A 25,169-nucleotide genomic window follows, 5' to 3' on the forward strand; every position below is an offset into this window, starting at 1 on the left:
TCCCGACAAGGCCAGCAACTATTGCCCATCAATAAATGCTGTTGCCAAGGCACTGAGCCAACTTCCCGAATTACTACAATATGGAATATACTTCAACACGGTGATTTAGAGGCAACTGTGTAGCTGGCAGGCCCCTTTAAACTGCACCAGGAATCTGGAGCAGAGAAAAGGGAACATTTTCTCACCCACAGAGCATGTGTGTGAATCAGAGAGGTTTTAATGACAATCTGGTAGTTTTACTGTTCTTGTTAATTGTTCTTGATACAACTAAGTTTTTAGTTTACGTATGTAATAGTGGAATTAATTATCTGGATTTAATTGCTCAGCTGCTCTAGTAGTACTTAAACTCACTTCTCTTAATTTTTAGACCAGACTTTTTGATGTGTTCTGTAATTTAATCAATGAAACAATTCATGATATTTTTGCTACATAAAATATAATATACAAATGGAAATTAATGATAATGGTGCGCATGCCTTTTCCTGGTTGTCATAACCTCTTAATTTTACTTTCATAAAAGTGTTAGCAACATTTACTTTGGAATGTCTCTCTGTCGTCTTCACAGGAAACCAGAATTATGTTGTCCTAAAGGCACACATGGCAGATGCTTTTCAAACATGAAAATGCCAACAAACCATGTTAAAGAACAGATTTTCAAGGACAATATACAGGGCTTCAGGGCTTGTTTCTGTCCTGTATGATCCTAAACTTGTCCATGTCTGCTGAGATGCATTAAGAAACTTGCTTGGTTATGCTAGCTTTCTGCAAGTTAGATCTGGGAAGATCTAACCTGGACTCAACATATCGATGCAGCTGTAAAGAAGGCATAATAGCAGCTGTATTTCATTAGGCTGTCAAAAGAAGGCCCCTGCACCTGAGTGATCTCTCTCTCTCTCTCTCTCTATGGTGAGTGAAAGTCTGTTTGGTCCTTGTGTCAGGGAATTGGGACAAGTGACGCCAGCAGGTAGTAACATCAAAACAGCAAGCAGTTGCTCGCCCCTTTTGCTGTTGCAGGAACGATCTCTCTCTCTCTCACTCATTCGTGAGCAAGGGAGCCAGTCTCAAATAGCGAAGTGTTGGGATGTACAGTAGTTTCTGAGGGGTCTGGATCAAGGTCTCGGAGGACTTTGCTATTGCTGCATGGTGATTGTGGAGGTGTTGGTGCTTTTGCTGGAGCAAATGTGGAGGGGAGGGAAGTGGGAAGGTTGATCCTTTTGTTGCTGTTTGGGTGTGGGAGGGGGAGTGGGGAAAACTTAGAAGTTCTAATGTTTTTTTATCATTTATTCCTTGTTTTTTTGTTTCATGGATGTCTGTGAAGAGTAAGAATTTCAGGCTGTATACTGTATACATTCTCCGATATTAAATTGAACCACTGATTGAGTTTGAGAAGATTTGGTATCACCTAAAACACACTTAGATATCTACAGTTGTACCGTGGACAGCATTCTAACTAGCTACATCACCAACTGGTATAGGGCGAGGGAGGGGGTGGCACACACTGCTCAGGATCACAGCAAGCTGCAGAGAATTGTCAGCTCCTTGATGGGCACTAGCCTCCGTAGTATTCACAACATCTTCAAGGAGCGATGCCTCGGAAAACAAAATGTGGTGTCCAACATTGAGGGCACCCATCACCCAGGTCATGCCACCATCATGAAGGAGGTACAGAAGCCTGAAGGCACACGCTCAACGATTCAGGAACAGTTTTTTTTCCCTCTGCCACCTGATTTCTGAATGGACATGACATTGAACCCATGAACATTATCTCACTACTTTTTTTTTTACTTATTTAACTATTTAATTTATATATACTTAGTGTAATCCATGTTTTTTTCCTATTATCTATTGCATTGTACCGCTGCCACAAAGACAACAGATTTCACAGCATATCTCGGTAATATTAAACCCAATCCTGATTCTGACAACATGCTGAAGTTCTGCCAAAATTTAAGCAACATTTTCAATTTGCAAGGTAATACATTCATTTTACCTGCAGAACATCGTTATTAGTTATATTATTAAAAGCAGGCCCATCAAACTATTCAAATTAAGCAACACTGCTCCAACTACAGGGAGTTATTACAATTTTTGGGCCATCATATCATCATCAATCTCTACCCAGCAATATGTGGCTGACTAAACCGCTGACTGCTAAATGTAAAATTGCTACTGCATCTGCTTTCAAAGCGCAAGGATTCAAAGTTACTCCTGAGGATGTCATAATAAATCAAGGGCTTTGGCATTTTGCAGAAAATACACTTGGCCAGACAGTCAGGGTAATATTAAAAAATTGACAGCATGCTGAAAGAGGGTGGCTACACTGTGTAATGCAAAAAGCTGAGCAAAATCTCATGAGAGCTCACAGTTGTGACCACTGCATATTAATTTTCTGATAATATTGTTTTAGGAACAGACCATAAGATATAGGAGCAGAATTAGACCATTCGGGACATTGGGTCTGCTCTGCCATTCCATCATAGCTGATTTACTATTCTCAATCCTATTCCATGGGCCTTCTTCCTGATTAATCATTTTAAATATACCCAGCGACTGACCTCCACAACCATCCGTGGCAATGAACTCCAGAGATTCACCACCCTCTCACAAAAGAAATTCCTCATCTGTTTTAAAGGGACATCCATGTATTCTGAGGCTGTGCCCTCTGATCCTAGACCCTCCCAGAACAGGGAACATCCTCTCCACATCCACTCTATCTAGGCCTTTCAAAGTTGGATAGGTAACATGTCTGAATGGCTGGCTTCCTGTTGCACTCACCTCAATAAAAGCAAATGGTTTGAGAGGCTGGCCAAAGATTACATCTGCAGCTTGCTACCACCCAGACTGGACCCCTAAAATTCACCTCCTGACACAACCGATCAACAAATGATGCAACAGCCACTGCTCTACATACCATCCTTACACATATGGAGAAGAAGGATGCTTATGTAGGAATGAAAGGGTTGCCCTATGAGGAATGTCTGGAAGCTCTTGGACTGTATTCCCTGAAGTGCAGAATGAGGGGGGAATCTCATAGAAGCATTCCGAATGTTAAAAGGCCTGAACGGATTAGATAAGGCAAAGGTATTTCTCGTGGAAGGCGATTCTAGGACAAGAGGGCATAACTTCAGGATTAAAGGACATCCATTTAGGATTGAGATGCAGAGAAATTACTTTAGTCAGAAGGTGGTAAATCTGTGGAATTTGTTGTCACAAGCGACTGTGGAGCCCAAGTCACTGGGTGTCTATAAGGCAGAGATAGATAGGTTCTTAATTAGCCAGGGCATCAAAGGGTACGGGGTGAAGGCAGGGGAGTAGGGATGACTAGAAGAATTGAATCAGCTCATGATTGAATGGCGGAGCAGACTCGAGGGGCTGAATGGCCTACTTCTGCTCCTATATCTTATGGTCTTATGTGAGAATGCTGTTCTTGGACTGCAGTTCAGCATTCAACAACATAGTTCCATCCAGGCTCGACAAGAAGCTCAGAGACCTCAGCCTTGACCCTGCCTCATGCAGTTGGATCCTGGGCTTCCTATCAGATCACCAGCAGGTTGTAAGAGTGGGCTCCCTCATCTCCAACTCTCTGACTCTCAATACAGGAGCCCCTCAGGGCTGTGTACTGAGTCCCCTCCTTTACTCCCTGTATACCCATCACCACCCACAGCTCCAATCTGCTAATTAAATTTGCCAACACTACATTGATTGGCCTCATCTCAAACAATAGTGAGGTGGCCTACAGGAAAGAAATCATCTCTCTGACACAACGGTGTCAAGAAAACAACCTCTCCCTCAATGTCACAAAAACAAAGGAGCTATTTGTGGATTACAGGAGGAAAGGAGACGGGCTAACCCCTATTGACATCAATGGACCTGGAGTTGAGAGGGTAAACAGCTTCAAGTTCCTTGGCATCCACATCACTGATTACCTCACATGGTCTCTACACACCAGCTGTATGGTGAAAAAGGCACGAAAGCCTTTCATCTCAGGCAGATGAGGAAGTTTGGTATGGGCCCCCAAATCCTAAGAACTCGCTACAGGGGCACAATTGAGGGCATCCTGACTGGTATGGGAACTGTACCTCCCTGAATCTCCAGATTCTCCAGCCCAACACATCTGTAGTTGTGAACTTCCCATGATTCAGGACATTTACAAAGACAGGTATGTAAAAAGGGCCTGTAGGATCATTGGGGACCCAAGTCTTCCCACCCACAATCTATTCCAAGCTGCGACCATCCAGGAAGCAGTACTGCAGCATAAAAGCCAAGACCAACAGATTCTGTGCAGGACAGCTTCTTCCACCAGGCCATCAAACTGATGAACTCACACTGATTTGAGTGTACTCTATATCACATTGACTGTTCTATTTATTACAAATTATTATAAATTGCTATGATTGCAGATGGCACTTTTAGATAGAAACAAAAAGATTTTTACTCCTCATTTATGTGAAGGATGTAAGAAATAAAGTCAATTGACCCCCTCATTCTTCCGAACTACAATGAGTTTAGCAGAATAATGGCCAGAGCCATTAAATGCTCCTCATATGTTAACCCTTTTATTCTCAGGGTCATTCTCATGAATCCCCTCTGGCCTCTCTCCAATGTCAGCACATCCTTTCTTAGATGAAGGGCCCAAAACTGCTCACAATACCCCAAGTGAATTGGGACAGGTACAATTGTATCATTAAGCAGCAAATGAAAGGCGGGGGTCGATGCTTTTGCTGCTGTTTGTGCGGGGGGGGGGGGTGGGGAGACTTCGATAAGCAAACATGAGGAAATCTGCAGATGCTGGAAATTCAAGCAACACACACAAAATGCGGGTGGAACGCAGCAGGCCAGGCAGCATTCATAGAAAGAAGCACTGTCGATGATTCGGGCTGAGACCCTTTGTCAGGACTAACTGGAAGGAAAGATAGTAAGAGATTTGAAAGTGGGAGGGGGAGGGGGAAATCCAAAATGATAGGAGAAGACCGGAGGGGGTGGGGCGAAGCTAAGAGCTAAGAGCTAAGAGCAAAAAGGATACAGAGCTGGAGAAGGGAGAGGATCATGGGACGGGAGGCCTAGGGAGAAAGTCAGGGGGAGGGGAGCACCAGAGGGAGGTGGAGAACAGGCAAAGAGTAATGGAGAGAGAGAGAAAAAAAAGGAGGGGGGAGATAAATAAATAAATAAGGGATGGGGTAAGAAGGGGAAGAGGGGCATTAATTGAAGTTAGAGAGATCAATGTTCATGCCATCAGGTTGGAAGCTACCCAAACGGAATATAAGATGTTGTTCCCATTCATGGTATTCCCATTCTGATATGTCTGTCCATGGCCTCCTCTACTGTCAAGATGAAGCCACACTCAGGTTGGAGGAACAACACCTTATATTCCATCTGGGTAGCCTCCAACCTGATGGCATGAAAACTGATTTCTCTAACTTCCGTTAATGCCCCTTCTTACCCCATCCCTGATTTATTTATTTCCCTCCTCTTATTTTTCTTTCTCTCTTTCTGCCCATCACTCTGCCTGTTCTCCATCTCCCTCTGGTGCTCCCCTCCCCCTTTCTTTCTCCCTAGGCTTCCTGTTATGATCCCAGCCCCCTCCTTTGTGAGAATCGCAAGAGCACCCGTCGAAGGGGGGGGGGGGGTCAGTAGACCCAGTAGGAGAGAGAGAGAGAGAGAAACGTGCCAAATTGCAGGTCCCACCAGGGATACAGAATAAAGACAACAGCAACTATTGTCTCATGGAGACCACATGAAAAGCCCTTGGGCAAGGTGGGCTGGTTGAGAGAGAGATTGCATCATCCCAACCTGATTGACACCTGCGACCCCGTGAGGAAGTATAAAGGAGAGTCTCAGGGGGACAGCCCCTCAGACGCACCCAGAAGACACAAGAGAGTGGTTCCGCAGCAGCGGGAAGCCATTCTGAAGAAAGCCACATGCGTTAGATTCCGGGATTGGAATTTGTGGCTGGAATCACAGAAAACCGCTTTTAACTAACATCGGGGAGAGGGAACCAACGCTCCCCTGATTTCACGGAAGATTCATCAAGACTTTGCAAGTTCTTTCTCTTCTCCCCCTAATCTCTCTCTCTCGGTCGCCCCACACAAAAAAAACGCGATTTTCAAAGGGCTGAGGCCTGCAGACTTTCAGAGTGACTTTTATATTTCCAACGGACAATCTATTAACCCCTGGACACCAGCAGAGCTCACTTCTTAATGATGATTATTACTATACCCGCGCTTTAGATTGAATGTTGACGATGTGCACTTTCTGAATGTATGTATTAACCCTACTTTTGTGTCCCTTTATAAATAAAAACGTTTGAAAATTGTGACAACAGACCTCTCTATCTTTGCTGGTAAGTTGCCCCTCCTCCCCTTCTTACCCCATCCCTGATTTATTTATTTCCCTCCTCTTTTTTTTCTTTCTCTCTTATTGCCCATCACTCTGCCTGTTCTCCATCTCCCTCTGGTGCTCCCCTCCCCATTTCTTTCTCCCTAGGCTTCCCATCCCATGATCCTTTCCCTTCTCCAGCTCTGTATCCCTTTTGCCAATCACCTTTCCAGCTCTTAGCTTCACCTCACCCCCTCCTGTCTTCTCCTATCATTTCTGATTTCCCCCTCCCACTTTCAAATCTCTTACTATCTTTTCTTTCATTAGTCCTGACGAAGGGTCTCAGCCCGAAACGTCGACAGTGCTTCTTCCTATAGATGCTGCCTGGCCTGCTGCATTCCACCAGCATTTTGTGTGTGTGGGGAGACTTCAATGTTTCTTTCATTCTATACGGTTTCTTTGTTTAGTGGATGTCTGTGAAAAGGATGAATTTTAGGTTTTGTACTGTATGCTTGAGCCGCTGGTTCAAGTCGCTACCAGAGGGTTGCTGGGTGTCGATGTTTTCTGAGATGTTATCAGAATTCTGAGATTTATGGATTGGACTGCAGTTCATATTGGACTCTTTCAGTTCTATGTTCTTTTTGTGTTCTTGCCCATTCTTTTTTGTTGTGGATTGGCAGGCTGGGGCTTTGGGCGACCTGTTAGCTTTTGTGTGAGGGAAGGATTGGGGTGACTGGAGTTTGCTGTTTTTGTTTCTTTTTCTTTACATGTGGGTGGGGGGTGGAAATTGATGTTTTTCTTTCAACTAATATAGTTTTCTGTATTCTATGGCTATCTGGAGACGACAAAATTCAGACTTGTATTCTGCATACATACTTTGATTATAAAAAGAACCTTTAAACATACTCTGATATTAAATGTAGTAATGTATTTTGAAACCTTTGAATGGGTACATGCAAGAACAGGGTTTAGTGGGATCTGGGCTGAATGCAGAAAATTGGAACTAGCTGGGTGGGCACTGTACTTGGCATGGATTTGTTGGGCTGAAGGGCTTGTATCTCTGCTGTATAGCTCAATGATTAGGAACCGAGCTATGACCAGTGGCCCAGTTTCTCAACAGGAAGTCACACAGATCATTTATGCGCACCAATAGCTGGTTAATTACAGAGGGATTCGGTGATCTCTGAGTATGCAAAAACATGACGTAACCACAAACAAGAACACAGTGAAATAAAGAGCATTGCAGAGTCAACAGAGAGAAAAAAAACAGCAATGCAGACAGTAAGTTCAGCTAGAAAACAATCACTTAGCCCAAGGTTTTCCCTGCACTATCTTTCCATTAGTTTTGTTTTCCAGTTATTCACTGGTATGACAGAGCAGGGATTGCTTCAAGTCCAATATCCCTAACCCAGGGGTCAGCAACCTTTACCACTGAAAGAGCCACTTGGACCCGTTTCCCACAGAAAAGAAAACACTGGGAGCCGCAAAAACCGTTTGACATTTAAAATGAAATAACACTGCATACAACGTTTTGTTTTGCCTCTATGCTATGTATAAACAAACTATAATGTGTTGCATTTATGAAATTGATGAACTCCTGCAGAGAAAACGAAGTTACATTTCTGCATGCAACAAAAACATTTTGACCTCCGAAAAAAAGACGTTGGGTTGAAGGTTACTTTTAAGTAAAATACTCAACGTCTATTTGAGTCCTCCTTGTATTTATGAAAAACGCCAAACTTAAATTTGCCGCCAGCAGCAAACCAAAAATGACGTCAGCCAGCTGTCAACCTGAAAAATAAAAGGACTATTTCACTGAACAATGAAAACATATGAATATACGTAAAATAATAGGCAATTAAAATATTTATCATCCTTGTTCAGGTTGACTCACACCTGACAATGCAGTCGTATTCAGTAGGGATGGATCGAAGCTTAGGGGAGTGACCAGGAAGGATAATGTGTTTTTTTCCTCTCTGAACTCACAGAAGCGTTTCCCAAACGATGTTTGCATTGCGATGATTGCAGAATGTAAATACTCTGAATTTATCATGTCGTGACCTTTTTGAACTCTCTCAAATTGGGGAAGTGAGACAATGTGCCTTTCTGTAAATCTCTGGCAAGCAACGTCAACTTGCGCTCGAATGCCAAAACATCCTCCAACATGTGCAGGGCTGTACGTCCTTACCCCGTTGAAGAGCTGTGTTCAGCGTGTTCAGGTCCGCTGTCATGTCTACCATGAAGTGTAGCTTTTCCAGCCACTCTGGCTGTTCCAGCTCAGGAAAGGTGAGCCCTTTGCTGCCCAGGAAAGTTTTCACTTCTTCCAGACACGCGACAAAGCGTTTCAGCACCTCCCCTCTGGACAGCCAGCGATAAAAACACGTTGTAGCGGTGTGCTACACGCAGTCAGTAAACTGCAGTCAAAGATAGATTTATTCGAACTAAACAGCCTTGCTTTTAAGCCTCCCTCAACCCGCCCCCCATGGGCGCGGATGCTGCAAAAGACACGTACTCACAAACCCCCGTAGGCTATCTCCCTTATCCTGAACGCTGGCTAATTGTGAGCCGGTTCGGATGTGTCAGGAAATGGTTCGCCACAAAGTCTTATTTAGATTGTACAAGATCACCATAATCTTCAAATTTAGATTTACATTTCAAAAACTAACAAACTAACATAAAATACATTTTAATTAAATACTGACCATGTAGCGGTGTGCTACACGCAGCGCTAAAATTACGACACGGAGTCGGTAACTGCAGTCGAAGGAAAAAACATTATTCGAAATCTTCAGCCTCACTTTTAAGCCTCCCTCAACCTGCCCCCCTTGGCTCAGAGGCTCCAAAGCTCTGTGCTCGCAAACCCCCGTAGGCTATCTAATTGTGAGTCGGTTCGGATGTGCCAGGAAAAGGGTCGCTACAACCAATTATTTCCCAAAGCAACAGGGAGCCGCAGCACTGACGTAAAAGAGCCACATGCGGCTCTGGAGCCGCGGGTTGCCGACCCCCGCCCTAACCTCTTCCAGTTCTATCCTCAGCCAGCTCATCAATACAGTTTTATTTATTCCTCATCTTAATAGCTTTTCCATACAAAATAAATTTTGGTGAGCAGATACTGTTCATTCCTTCCTGTCAGTAAGCAAATTCTCCTGTAGCACAACTAACATCTCCAATTACAGACATCAGTGAAGGGATGACAGCATCCAGAGATTCCCGACAGCCTCCAGAGATTCCTGACAGCCTGCCAAGCCACTTCCTTCCAGGTACTCTACAGGAATTGCAGGAAGACAAGCATAGCTACAGTACAGTCCAGTCCAGTACATGAGTAGGGGATTTTTACAGAAAGGTTAAGAATTAAAGGTCAAGCACAACTCGAACAAAATGAAAGAAAAACCTGTGATTAAACCATACAAGCTTGGGAATTTCTGCCTGTTGATAGAGCCATGGAGTGGGTCATGGTGGTAGAAGAAAGTGGTTGGGTGAAAGCTGGCCAGAGTTTTAGAGGTTCAAGGAGTATTTATCAGAGGGTTGAAAATTGTGTTAGTTTATCACTGCAGATGGGGTGAATTCCATATCTGTAATTTGGAAGAAAGCTCAGAACACTTGAGAAAATAAAGGAAGCAAGAAAAGCTGTAATGAGATGGAGTACAAGGAGTCTGGCTGCCCATCTGACAAGAAGTTACAAAACATTTAGAAATTAAGAGAATGGAAACAGGTTAACCAGCTTAAACACTGTGAATGCCTGCAAGAAAACAAATCTCAAAATTTCAAGATTGTACACGGTGACATAAATGTGCTTTGATAATGAACTTAATTTAAACTTAATACCGTCAACTCACTACCTCAATCTCATCTTCGCAGCTGACCAGCAGTTGGGGATCGTCTATTGGATTCAGTGCTCCCAATGTGACCTTCTCTACACTGGTGAGACCCAACATAAGTTGGGGGACCACTTTGTTGAGCACATCCATTCCATCCACCCAAATCAGAATTTCCCAGTGGCCAACCATTCAAATTCCTGTCCCCATTTCCATTCTGACAATTCAGTCCACAGCCTCCTCTTTTATCACAATCAGTCCACCCTCAAACTGGAGGAGAAGCACCTCATATTCCTCCTGGGTACTCCAACCTGATGGTGTGAACATTGATGTCTGCTTCTAGTTCTTTTTTCCCTCCTCATTCCCTCTTACTCCTTCTCACCTGCCTATCAAAGCCACCTAGTGCCCCTTCCTTCCCCTCCCCCCCACCATTTTATTCTGACATCTTCCCCTTCCTTTCCAATCCTGATGAAGGATCTCAGCCCAAAACATCAAATGTTTATCCATTTCCATAAATGCCGCCTCACCTGCTGTGTTCCTCTAGCATTTTTATGCATGTTGCTCTGGATTTTCAGCATCTGGAGGATCTCCTGTGTTTTTGATTTGCAGCTAAAATCAAGCTGTATTTTGAATGTCTCCATGAAATTTCCATGCACCCAAAAGATCAGTTACTTCACTGCTAAGGGGAGAAGAACTGCAGAGGGAAAACTAATATTGGGCCAAAGACAGCAGCAAAGAATACTCCAACATCATGCCAACTTTTCACTGGCAACATGGGACTTACAAAGCAACACACACAAAATGCTGGAGGAACTCAGCAGGTCAGGCAACATCCACAGAAATGAATAAGTTGATGTTTCATGCCAACTTGCGGTTACGAAGGCGCTACTGAACACTTGCAAGCTTTCTGGTATTTAACAAGATAAGAAATCTGACTAAAAACATCACTAAAAATATATTTTCTGGAGCAATTTGAATCACTCTGAGTGCTAAGAGGAGAAGCCAGGGCCTGGGCAAGGAGATTCAGTTCCCATACAAATGGCCCAAGTGCAAGGTTGGATTACTCTGGGAGCCAAGCTGATTTGAACAGTTTGAGAGCAGCTTCAGGCTGGGTGGCGAAATCTGGACCTGGAACGAGTCAGTGGGCGGTATGGTCTAGGCCCGGGTTCCTAGTATGATTTGCTGTTTAGACAATTTAAACACCAGACCAGATTGAAGACAAAAAACAATTTTTCTCATTCTCCACGATGGTCACTCCTCTCTACATGGCGCTGAGTCTATAAGACCACCCTGGCTGTGTGCTCCATGCCCACTAATATAATGAACTGATAAGTGAGGCTCTGGTCTGACTCCGGGCTGCTCCAGGGGTTCGGATCTGAAGACTCAATTTTGGTTCAGAATGTAGTTGTTCACTTTAATTGTTTGTATGATCTGTATTTTTTTTCCTTTCTCTTGCACATCGAGTGTTGGTCTTTTATTTTTATTCTTTTTTTCTTTAATTGGGCTCTTTCAGGTCTCTTGGGGCAAGCAAATCTCAAGGTTGTATAATTTATACATTCTTCGATAATAAAAGTACTTGAACCAAGATCCTTCTTCAAGACTGGAAAGAAAGGAGGAAGCAGCCAGAATAAAAAGGTGGTGGGGGAGGGGGAGGCAATTAGCTGTAAGCTGATAGGTGAAACCAAGTGAGTAGGAAAGGTAAAGGGTTGGAGAAGAATGAATTTGACAGGAGAGGTGAGTGGACCATAGGAGAAAGGAAAGGAGGAGGGACATGGCACCAGGGGGAGGTGATAGGTAGGTAAGAAGAGGCAAGACGCCAGAGGGGGAAATACCAAAGAGGTAATTTTTTTTTAACCAAAAGGATAAGTCGATGTACATGCCATTAGGTTGGAGGTTATCCAAACAGAAGTTGCTGCTCCTCCACGCTGAGGGTAACCTCATCATGGCACAAGAAGCAGCTGACATATCGGAATGGGGATCGGAATTAAAATCTTTGGCCACTGGGAAGCTCTGCTTTTGGCAGATAGAGTGGAGACAAGACTTACAAAGTTCATCTCTCAAGCAGTAGCTGGCAGTAAACAAACACCATCTGAATAAGGAAAAAGTAAAAATGCATATTTACCAGAACTGTGTACACTTATAGACAGCCAGAGGAAAGAATCAGGTTAGCAGTGAACAGAGCAACTGCAGGAGGTGAATAACTTAATTGTTAGGTATAGTAGAGAGTGAGTCACAATTGACGCACTTGCTTTTGCTTTGCAAGTCATCGAGCTACACAGACGATAAACCATTTGTACAACTCTGAAATTAATGAGAAAGCAAACGAGCTACGAGAGTTTAGCTAAAAAAGATCAAAGATAGCTGATTCAAACAAAATCTGGGTCACCTTAGACTAGTGGAATTCAAACATACAGTGATGCTAGAAAGTTTATGAACCCTATAGAATTTTCTCTATTTCTGTATAAATATGAACTAAATTATGATCAGATCTTCATGCAAGTCTGAAAGGTAAATAAAGAGAATCCAATTAAATAAATAACACAAAAATCATTATACGTTCATTTATTGAGAAAAATTATCCAATATTACATGTATTTGTTAAAAAAAAGTATGAGAACCTTTGCTTTCAATTACTGGTGTGAGCCCCTTGTACAATAACTTCAACCAAACTTTTCCGGAAACTGTTGGTCAGTCCTATACATCGGCCTGGAGGAATTTTAAGCCATTCCTCCTTAGGAAACTGATTCAACCCTGGGATGGTGGTGGGCTTCCTTGCATGAACAACTTGCTTCAGGTCCTTCCACAACATTTCTACGGGATTAAGGTCAGGACTTTGACTCAGCCACTCCAAAATAAGTATTTTCTTCTTTTTAAATCATTCTGTTGTTAACTTACTCTTGTCCTTCAGATCATTGTCTTGCTGCATTATCCAACTTCTATTAATCTTCAAGTAATGTACTGCTACCCTGACATTCTCCTGTAAAATGTTTTAATACATTTTTAAATTCATTGTTCCCTCAATGATTACAAGCTGTCGATGCCCTGAGACAGAAAAGCAGCCCCAAACCATGATGCTCCTTCCACCATGCTTCACAATTGGGATGAGGTTTTGGTATTGGTGAGCAGTACACTTTTTCCTCTGAACATAGCAATGTGCATTTCTGCCAAAAAGTTCAACTTTTATCTCATCTGTCCACAGAACATTGTCCCAGAAGCGTTGTGGAACATCCGGGTGGTCTTCTGCAATCTTCAGATGTGCAGCAATGTGTTTTTGGAAACAGTGGTTTCCTCTGTGGTATCCTTCCATGAACACCTTTCTTGTTCAGTGTTTTTTCTTATAAGGAACACATGAACAGAGACTTTAGCAAATTCTAGAGATTTCTGCAGGTCTTTTGCTGTTACCCTTGGATTCTTTTTCATCTCCTTCAGCATTGCACGTTGTGCTCTTGGTGTGTCTTTGCAGGATGCCCACTCCTAGGGAGAGTAGCAACAGTACTGAGTTTCCTCCATTTGTAGACAATTTCTCTTACAGTGGACTGATGAACACTCAGGTCTTTGGAAATACTTTCGTAGCCTTTTCTAGCTTCATACATCTCGGCAATTCTTCTAAAGTCCTCTGAAAGTTGTTTTGATCAAAGCACGGTGCACATAAACAGACCTTTTTTGAGACGAGCAGGCTCTGTCAGTAACCTGACTCTGTGTGCCTCTTTTTATAGAGCAGGGCATATACAACCTGCAACTCTAATCTCATCTCATTGATTGGAACACCTCACTCCGAACAGCTTTTGTAGAAGGCTTTTTTGTAGAGGTTCACATACTTTTTCCAACAAATACATATACTTCTCTCAATAAATAAATTAACAAGTATAATGCTTTTTGTGAGCAAAACACGAGGAAATCTGCAGATGCCGGAAATTCAAACAACACACACAAAATACTGGTGGAACACAGCAAGCCAGGCAGCATCTATAGGGAGAAGCACTGTCGACGTTTTGGGCCGAGACCCTTCGTCGACAGTGCTTCTCCCTATAGATGTTGCCTGGCCTGCTGTGTTTCACCAGCATTTTGTGTGTGTTGTTTTAATGCTTTTTGTGTTATTTATTTAATTAATTGGGTTCTCTATCTAGTTTTAGGACTTGCATGAGAATCTGATCACATTTTAGGCTATATTTATGCAAGATTAGAGAAAATTCTACAGGGATCACAAACTTTCTAACACCACTGTAAGTCACTTGCTGCTGCATTGATTTAGTTACCAAATGCTGTCTCCTTACTGTCTTTTTATATAAATCAATAGATTTAACTAAGAAAAATCTTACTGGCACAACTTTGGTAACAAGATCAGATGCATTTTGGGGGTGACACAGAAGACTCAGCATACGGGACGTGGTTTGATATTCCTCTCAGCTTTTGTTTCCAAGCTTATCTGTGCCAGGTCTACAATTGTCTCTATACCCAGGCAGAGAGATCCTTGTAGAGCCCCCACCATCACATATTCCCTTCAGGGTAGCAACAGAGGATAATCCAAATTCTCTGCCAACCACAGATGCTGCAAGATGCAGAAAAACAAAGTTGGAAATTTCCAAAGCTCGTGAAAAACTAACCAACTTTGAAGTGCAGGCAATGTCTGCATGAAAACATAATAATCAATATGTGTCCAAGAAACAATGAGCAAGACACCCAAGTACCTGGTGGACACCAAGTAAACTCTCCTGCTTCTTTACACCTATCCAAACAGCAAAATAGTATCTTGGTTAAACATCTGACAAACAGCACCTCTAAAGCACTGCAGTTCCTCAGAATTGCAGTTAAATGATAGTTGAATGTCCTATTAATTAAATCCACAACCTCTTGGCTCAAATAAATTGTATTGTTGAGACAAATCTGGAGAAATTAGTGGAGTCGTCGAGCAAACCGTTTCCACAGCACGACAAAACTAAATAAATCAGCATTCGGTCACAACCCTTCCTCATTCTGCTCATCAGCTTTCTGCTATGAAAAAGAATCTAAAATTTCATGCATAATTAACCCGCTCATCTGTTAACACAACTCAGATCGAAAGTGGCACACATTGCATTTCGGTAAGTTTTTTTTCCAAAAATATACTTTATTCAGAAATATTACAAATTAAAATTATTTACAAAAAACATTCGTTGACGTTGAGTCCTTATTCAATAAATAAAGTTATTTACAATAAATCATGCATTGACTCTCAGTCCTTATTCAAAATAAAGATGTTTACGGTAAGTTAAACCAGAGAATCACGCCAAGTAAGATGCAGCTATGGAGAGTGTTGCAGAATAGAGACAGGTATTTTTTTTCTAAAAATGGTTTATTCAGAAATATTACAAAATAAAGTTATTTACATAGAAAAAACATTTGTTAAATCTGAGTCCTTAGACAATAAATAAAGTTATTTACAATAAATTATGTGTTGACTCTCTGTTCCTATTCAAATTAAAGATGTTTACAATAAAACATTCATTGACTCTCAAACTTTGGACAAGGATTAAAGACTTATTTACAATAAAATAAAATTATTAATGATAAACATCCAGGCGTTGACTCTCATTCCTTTATCGAAATTCCGTTACAGTCTATACATTTCCAGCCACTCCTGGGGCACCAGGTTGACGCATCTATCCACACCGCTGATGAGGGGTATTCTCCTCCCCACCTGACCCCTTTTTCGCAGTGGCTGCACCGAGTTTGAGTGCATCCCTCAGCACGTATTCCTGCAGCCGAGAATGTGCCAGCTGGCAGCACTCAACCACGAACATCTCCGTGTGCTGGTAGACCAAGAAATTACAGGCTGACCGAAGAGCGTCCTTCACCGAGTTGATGATCTGCCAGCAGCACCGGATGTTGGTCTCCATGTGCGTCCCCGGGACAGCCTGTAAATCACAATTACGCAGCTGCTGGGCATGAATCTTGACACCATCCCTTCCATCCTCCTCTACACCTGTTTTGTGAACCTACTGTGTGCAAAGAGGTAAGTCACTGACTCCTTCTCACTGCAGTCCTCCCGTGGGCAAAAGGGTGTGGAGACGACGTTCCAGGTGTACAGGAGGGATCGGACTGGGAGGGCCCCCCTCACCACCAGCCAGGCAAGGTCTTTGTGCCTGTTTGTGAGGTCTGGCGTTGAGGCATTTTGGCAGATGTACTGGACAGTCTGCTCAGGGAACCATCCCACTGAGTCCATCTTGTCCTTCTCCTGCAGTGCCTGCAGGACATTCCGTGCCGACCACTGTTTAATAGCCTTGTGGTCAAAGGCGTTGACCTGGAAGAACTTTTCTACAAAGGACAGGTATGGCGGCAATGACCAGCTGACTAGGGCGTTGCGTGGGAGTGGGGCCAGACCCATCCTTCGCAGCCAGGGCTACAGATAGAACCTGGGCACATAGTGGTACTTTGTGCCCACGTATCTGGGATCCACACACAACTAGAGACAGGTATACAGTTCTCTGAAAGTAACAACAATGGTTGCTTTTATTGGTCAGGCATGAGTACAGGAGTTGTGACATCACAATGCGAGTGTACAAGTCATTGGTGATCACACTTGCAGTCAAGTATACAGTCTGTCCATCTTTATGCTGGAAAGGATCATGAAAATGCTACCAGAACCAGAGGCTTGAATTTTAAGTAAAGGCTGGGGTATTCTTCCCCAAAACATCAGAAGCTGAAGGGTGACCTTGTAGAGAAAAAAAAACTCATGAAGATTAGACAGCTGTATTTTCTCCCCTAGCACAAGGGAATCTGACACTCAAAGACACAAATTAAGATAAAAGGCGAAACCACTGTCTCCTATACCATCACCAACCTTATCAGCTCTGGGGATCTCCCATCCACTGCCACTATTGGAGTATTGGGAGTATAAAAATATTATGGAGTATAAAACTTGTAACGTTTGCTGTGTAACTAGTCAGTCTGCTATGCATGTACCCAAGGTGAAATGCTAGGAATGTAGAAGACAATGGTGTGTTAATATATGTTAATGAGAGGTAGTTAAGAGATGTAGCCAGCTTTGAAGTTTGCTATTTGCTACGCATGTATCCAATTGAATGTAGAAGACAATGGTGTGGTAATGAGAGGTAGCAAAGAGATGTTTTGCTTTGAACTTGTTTGCTGTGTAACCAAAACTATGTAGTCAGCCTTGATGTAGATTATGTAGTTTGAACTTGCTATTTGCTATGCACGTACCCAATTTAGTAGGAGAATGAAATCTTAAGAACATAGAAGATGGTGTGTTGGTGAGAGACAGCTGGGAGATGTGGATTGGAACATGATTAAGTCAACGGGACGTACGTGTGAAACTGGACCAGGATTTTGCTATAAAAAATGCCGTGTCCGAGGATCGGGGGGGGGGGGGGGGGGGGGGGGGGGGGCAATCAGCGACTAGCTCACTGACTGTCTCAGCTTTGATTTGCAAATTAAAGTTTAACCCTTCTTGAAGAATCTTCTGTGTCTCCTGGTCGTTTGTGAGGCACGAAAAACCACGACACCACCAACCTCAGTTCCCACACCTCGCACTTCTCGTTTCTACCTCCTACCCAAGATCCACAAACCTGCCTGTCCAATTAGACCTATTGTCTCAGCTTGCTCCTGCCCCATCAAACTCATTTCTGCATACATTGACATTGTCTTATCCCCACTTGCTCAATCTCTTCCCACCTATGTTCGTGACACTTCTCGCGCTTTGAATTTTTTCAATGATTTTAAGTTCCCTGGCCCCCACCACATATTTTCACCATGGACATCCAGTCCCTATACATCTCCATTCCCCACCCGGACAGTCTCAAAGCTCTTCGCTTTTTTTTGGATTCCAGACCTAACCAATTCCCCTCTACCACCACTCTCCTCCGTCTAGTAGAATTATTTCTTACTCACAATAACTTCTCCTTCGGCTCCTCCCACTTCCTCCAAACCAAGGATGTAGCCATGGGCACCCGTATGGGTCCCAGTTATGCCTGCCTTTTTGTTGGCTTTGTGAAACAGTCCATGTTCCAAGTCTAGACCGGTCAGTATCCATCCCCCTCTTTTCCTTTGCAACACCAACGACTGCATTGGTGCTGCCTCTTGCACGCATGCTGAGCTCGTTGACTTCATTAACTTTGCCTCCAACTTTCACCCAGCCCTCAAATTTACCTGGTCCATTTCCGACACCTCCTTCCCCTTTCTTGATCTTTCTGTCTCCATCTTTGGAGACGGCTTATCTACTGATATCTACTATAAGCTTACAGACTCTCACAGCTACCTGGACTATTCCTCTTCCCACCCTGTCTCTTGCAAAAATGCTATCCCCTTCTCACAATTCCTCCGTCTCCACCACATCTGCTCTCAAGATGAGGCTTTTCTTTCCAGGACGAAGGAGATGTTTTCCTTTTTTAAACAAAGGGGCTTCCCTTCTTCTACCATTAACTCTGCTCTCAAACACATTTCTCCCTTTTCCCGCACATCTGCCCTCACCCCATCTGCCCACCACCACACTCGGGATAGGGTTCCCCTTGTCCTCACCTACCACCCCACCAGCCTCCAGGTCCAACGTATAATTCTCTGTAACTTCTGCCACCTCCAACAGGATCCCACTACCAAGCACATCTTTCCCTGCCCCTCCTTTCTGCTTTCTGCAGGGATCCTATCCACTCCCTACTCCCTTGTCCACTCGTCCCCACCGATCTCCCTCCCGGCACTTATCCTTGTAAACGGAACAAGTGCTACACCTGCCCTTACACTTCCTCCCTCACCACCATTCAAGGCCCCAGACAGTCCTTCCAGGTGAGGCAACACTTCACCTGTGAGTCAGCTGGTGTGGTATACTTTTGCTCCCGGTGTGGCCTTTTTTATATATCGGTGAGACCTGACGCATACTGGGAGACCGTTTCGCTGAACTCTTATGTTTGGTCCGCCAGAGAAAGCAGAATCTCCCAGTGGCCACACATTTTAATTCCACGTCCCATTCCCATTCTGATATGTCTATCCATGGCCTCCCCTACTGTCAAGATGAATCCAAACTCAGGTTGGAGGAACAACAACTTATATACTGGCTGGGTAGCCTCCAACCTGATGGCATGAACATTGACTTCTCTAACTTCCGTTAATGCCCCTCCTTCCCTTCTTACCCCATCACTGACATATTTAGTTGTTTTTTTTTGTCTCTCTCTACCCATTACACTGCCTGTTCTCCATCTCCCTCTGGTGCTCCCCCCTCCCCCTTTCTTTCTCCTGAGCCCTCCCGTCCCACGATCCTTTCCCTTCTCCAGCTCTGTATCACTTTCGCCAATCACCTTTCCAGCTCTTAGCTTCATCCCACCCCCTCCGGTCTGCTATCATTTCATATTTCCCCCTCCCCCCACTACTTTCAAATCTCTTACTATCTTTTCTTTCGGTTAGTCCTGACGAAGGGTCTCGGCCCAAAACAACGACAGCGCTTCCCCCTATAGATGCTGCCTGGCCTGCTGTGTTCCACCAGCACTGTGTGTCTGTTGTTTAAAAGGCGAAACGTTTGAAAGGGACATGAGGCATAAATTTTTCCACAGAGGGTGGTGGACATATGGAACAAACTGTCAGCTGAAGCTTTAGAGATGGCTACAATTACAATCTGTCTATACAACTAAACAGGTACATGGATTTAAAGGCATTATGGGCCAAACACAGGTGAATGGAGTAACTCACAGACATTTTGGTCAGCATGGATGAGGTCTGCCAAAGGAGTTTTTTCCCTTATTGTATAACTCCAATCAACATTTTTTTTAAGTTACCAGTTTTAATAACTAGAATGTGAAAATAAAAACAATTGGGTTGGTGCATGTGTGTGTTTGATAGTTGTCATGGACTTAGTGAATCACAGGTCCTGCTTCCATGCTGTAGAATTTGATAGAAGATTTGCATCAATACCATCTTACAAGGATTATAATTTTGTTTGGAATAACTGATCTGCTCCAAAATGGAAAGCAGGGTAAATTTCATTTTTATTCAGAAGATGCAAATACTAGTAGCAAAGACAACATATATTGTCCCTTCCTTCAGCAGCTTGCATTAGCTCTGGGCTTTACTCAAATCAATTAATGCGGCAAGCTTCAAGATTCAGGATAATAAACGTGTACCAGTTTCAGGAACTGTTTCCCATCTGGTGATATTACTGCAGCTGAAGGCATAGTGTAGGGGAAAGAAATGAAAGAAGGTATTAAATGGTGCAGGACAAGTACAATAGAAGTGAGGCATTTGGGTTTCAGAATTAACCCAGACATCACAATGGCAAAATATTGTCAATTCATCCAATAATTGACTGGTGCTTTTGGACCATGTTCAAATCTACATCAATAAAGAAAGCTGTTATAAACTAACCGCCTTAGGTTTTTCACCAAGCAAAGAAAGGATGACATGCAATTATTTTGTAACTGGTGCCCACATCTACCTCCTCTGCCGCTTACATAACAATATTTTACAATCATTTCCTCCATTTCTAAAGATAAATTATTAAAATTTTTTAAGTGCTTTTCTACAAAATTGCTTTTACTCAACAAGTTGATATGCATTTTTTTAACAGCTGTACAGTTACAGACAAAAGACATGTTACAAATATAGTTGTCTCAAATAAATCCTAAATCATAACATGTCCCTGATGCCATCTTACCATCTGTACATATTACAAAAGTGACGAAAGCAATTATTCGAGGGTCAGCATCAAGACACACTGTTTGGAACTGTACAGATATTTAACCCGATGTTCAGCTATTTGATGCTCAATATGTTGACAATCACATTGTCAACAGCTCGAAGCAAATTCAGTAACTTCTACTCTCTAATCTGTACATATTAAAAAGGAATAGGAAAAACAAGAGGAATGTTGAAAATCATATAAATTGCGGTTTACTCCTACTTCCCCCCCACCACCACATGATTATACATAACTATCAATGAAGTAGCAAGTTGGATTTTTGTAGTTGCAATGTAATCAATCAACAAAGACAGAATTTCAAATTATCACTCAGATCTGGCTCACCACTGTCTAATTTGGACCCTTTACCATCTTGGAACTGCAAAATGCAACATCCAGTACCAGAGGAGCTAAATTTCTGCCAACAAAGCAATGGTAGGACCTTCTGCTCAATTCCACCTTCCAGAAATAACTCTGTACAAAAGCTCTCAATTTAACCTCACTCCTGGCAGCTACCCGAAAGTGAACCAGATTATTTATAAACTTGGTCTCCCACCAGAACAGCATGTCAGTCGCAGGCATTCCATCTCCACAACTATCTCAGCTCACTTGCTTCTTCAAAGTGTTATCTATGCCTGTGTTACCTTTACACTATTCCAAGGGTCACTGGTATCCCTCATCCTATATTCAATAAACACTGACATCATCCAAAACTCTGCTGCCCAATTCCTAACAAGCTCCGTCCCATTTATCTTTTCCCTAGTAATTACAGATTCATACTAACACTCAGTTAAGCAACATATCGATTTTAATTTTACTGACTTTTTTTTACAATTTCTTCCATGCTCTCCCTAGTTTTATATCCAAAATTGTGACTCGGGATCAAACTTCATTTGACAATATTCCCAATGCTTCCAAGGGAATTTTGAGAAATCAATGGTACTATGTAAACGGAAGTTTTGTTAATACTTAAGAGAAAAGATCTTCAACATAAAAACTGAACATATTCTGTAGCGAAATTTTTACTTGCTTCCAGAGATTAATTCACTCTTAGCTGACTAAATTCAAAATATTATTTTCTGTTACCTCCTACATAAGTATAAAATTGATGATAATTTGCTCAATACAAGCTATACAGTTTTAACATAGGTATGACATATCATTTTGTATCTTGAATTTTACCCAATACATTTTTCTTTCATTTTTTACACATTTTCTTTTCTCTCTCTATCATATATTGCATCGTACTGCTGCTACTAAGTTAACTAATTTCACAACATATGCTGGTGATATTAAACCCGTTTCAGAATTTTCCAACATACTATTACCTATTCTACAAACATAATCACTAAATAAAACGGTAATTGATGAGGATTAGCTGTGTTTCTATATGATTCATGGGGATGTGGAAATGAATTTTCAATGTGCTTATTGAAGATTAAGTCGATCAGCTTTCAAACAGTTACAACATTATTACACTATCCCACACCCACAAACCCAAACCCCCGGTACTCCATCCGCGCTATCTGATGCATTTTCTAATCTCTATCTCTTATATTTGTTTACATTTTGTTTCCTCTGGTAAGCGAGACCTTCTTATCTCCCTTTCGACAGAAAGACCGTTTTAATTTCAATTTCTCTCCGCATTTATCTTCAGACATTTACAACATTCACGTGCATTTATTATCTAAATATGACTCACTGTTCCAGCCCATTATCTGCCCATAGAACCTCATCGTGACATCATCACTTTCTACTATCCGCCTGCTTTCTGTAAACTCACGATTCCCTACAGCAGCGTCTGGCCCATTTCTGTGCTCCCTTTGGGCTTTGCTGCTCAGCACTGGTGCCGGGGGAAGCTGTCAGGGCGAAGCTGTACCTTCACTCCCGGGTTCCACAACTTCGGCCGCTGCTGCCGGAGCCGGTGGCGAGGTGCCCGGGGCCTTTCCGCGACCGGGCCCTGACAATCCTGATTCTTGACGGCCTAACGTCGACAGCTCCCTCCGACAACCTCAACGACCATCCTATTCCATCGCTGGAGCCAAGCACGAATGTCTACCTCAGCTGCGTCGCGCCTCTTCCTCTGCCTCCAGCACCGCTGTTCCTCTTACAAAACTCCCTTCACTGGCATTTCGCACCGCCCGCCTCCCGGAATTGACGACAGACATATCCAGGCCGCAAGCTCGCCGCCGTGGCATGCCGGGAGTTGTAGTTGTTCAGGAGCCTCCTCGGTCCAAGTCCAGTTTGTTGTCATTTGTACAGATACAAATGAAAAATACTTACCTGCGACAGTATCACAGGCACATGGAATTAGAAACACAATATTCACAAGACAAGCATGAATTATATGCATTTTAGAAGAATGAGCACAATTAGAAAGTGGTAAAATTTTGTATAGAGTTCTACTATGTTCAAATGATTATCATAGACATAACGCACATGGTATAAACCCCATAAATATTTACTTTTCTCAGCACCACAGTACTTTACAGACATAGACCAGTACATAGAAAATGCTGGAGGAACTTGACTGTTTACTCTTTTCCGTAGATGTTGCCTGGCCTGCCAAGTCCTTCCAGCATTTTGTATGTGTTGCTTTGGATTTCCAGCATCTGCAGATTTTCGCTTGTTCATAGAATAGTACAGCACAGTGTAGGTCTTTCAGCTCAAGACGTTGTGTCAACTTTTTTTTTACAATCTTTTTTAAGATCAATTTAACCCTTCCCTCCTACATAGCCCAATTTTTTTTCTATCATGCATATGCCTTAGAATCTCTTAAATATTCCTAATGTATCTGCCTGTACCACCATCCCTGTTATTCCTCCTCCCCCTCCCCTAATTCTTTATAATCACCTTAAAATTATACCCCTTGTTTTACCCATTTCTACCCTGGGAAAAAGTCTCTGGCTATCCAAACTATCTATGCCTCTTATCATCTTGTACACCTCTATCAAGCCACCTCTCATTCTCCTTCACTCTAAGGTAAGCAAATGTAAACTTAAATTAACATAAATTACACATAACTTACACAGCAAAATAATCAACAAGAGAAAAAGAAACATAGTCCAAGATAATTTAGGATTTTTCAGGTTGGTTCAAGCTTGAGGTCAAGCCAGCTCATTCCGTTATTCCATTATTGTCCATTTTCCCAGGATACTCGAAAGACCTTGATATCTTGAGCTTAACTTACTGTGCAAGGTGTTGATGGCATCTGTTGCATTTTCACATATAACACTAGAAGATTGTCATCTTCTTGTGCCTTAGTTGTGCACATCAGAACAAGGGTGAAGACCCAAACCATGTGCTGGAATCATAAGGACACAGCCCCTTTGACTCAAAATTCTGCCAGGGATCCATGCCATATCTTGCTCCCAAACACCCAAGACCCCACACAGAAATTACTGGCCTTCAACTTCTCTCTTGCAAGTGCTGAATGATTGATTCACGCAATCTGTTGCTGTGTGCCGTTCAGCTAGGTCTTCTAATATTCAGAAACAAACTACAGCAAATTCAGAGAGGATCACCCTATTAATGAATCTATTATTTTACTTGCAAGGGGAGGTATACTTCCAGCCTAGTTACGTCTGGAAAAATACCTTCGATCTTGTGTTTCAACCAAAGCACTTTTATAGTTCTTTCACAAGAGGACAGCAATTAGGATGCTCCATTACATCCCTCCATTATCTCATTCTGACATTTGATCTTGAGAAGCCCAGTCCTATTTCTCTCTATTGTCGACTCTGGCTATAAAACAAATTGCTGATCATGAAAAACAACATCCTCCCATAAAACACATAGACGTGCAAGTTTTCCCACGCAAACCAGTAAAACGGCTTGGGATTTCATAGACAAGTGAAAATCTGCAGGTGCTGGAAATTCAAGCAACACACACAAAATGCTGGAGGCAGGTCAAACAGCATCTATGGAAAAGAGTACAGTCGACTTTTCTGTCACCTTACATTACAAAAGTTACAAATTCAAAGGGACTTCAGAGTTACAGATAGATTTCCACACTGTTCATCATGTGACAAACCAATCTCCACTTAATACTGATACAAGTACCAACTTTACATCAAGAAACTTCTGATTCCATGAATTGGTGTGCCAAGTTGAACATTAAGTTACACCTTTCTCTTAGCTTCTCTTTAGGTGCCATTTATCTGAGATAACCTTAACTGGAAGTTTTTTTTAAATAATCAGGAAAGACTCCAACATCAATTACAATCCAACAATAAGGGGCAGCACAGTAGCTTAGTGGTTAGCACAATGCTCTACGGTACAGGTGACCTGGGTTCTATTCCAGTCGCAGCCTGTAAGGAGTTTTTATGTTCTTCTGTGGGTTTACTCTGGGTGCTGCAGTTTCCTCCATGATCCAAAGACCT

The 25,169-nt window shown here is 42.6% G+C and overlaps 1 protein-coding gene across 1 annotated transcript in view; it reads right to left on the bottom strand.

Moving 5' to 3' along the window:
- tyk2 (tyrosine kinase 2) overlaps nt 1–22,933 on the bottom strand; it is a 170,228-nt gene extending 147,295 nt beyond the window's left edge. Inside the window, exon 1 of the mRNA XM_059992311.1 lies at nt 22,667–22,933. The gene's annotated coding sequence lies outside the window, so the exon portion shown is untranslated. The remainder of the gene's footprint in view (nt 1–22,666) is intronic.
- Between the last annotated feature and the right edge of the window lie 2,236 nt (nt 22,934–25,169).

The sequence above is a fragment of the Hypanus sabinus genome, chromosome 16, assembly GCF_030144855.1.
Source record: "Hypanus sabinus isolate sHypSab1 chromosome 16, sHypSab1.hap1, whole genome shotgun sequence".
Classification (NCBI taxonomy): Eukaryota; Metazoa; Chordata; class Chondrichthyes; order Myliobatiformes; family Dasyatidae; genus Hypanus; species Hypanus sabinus.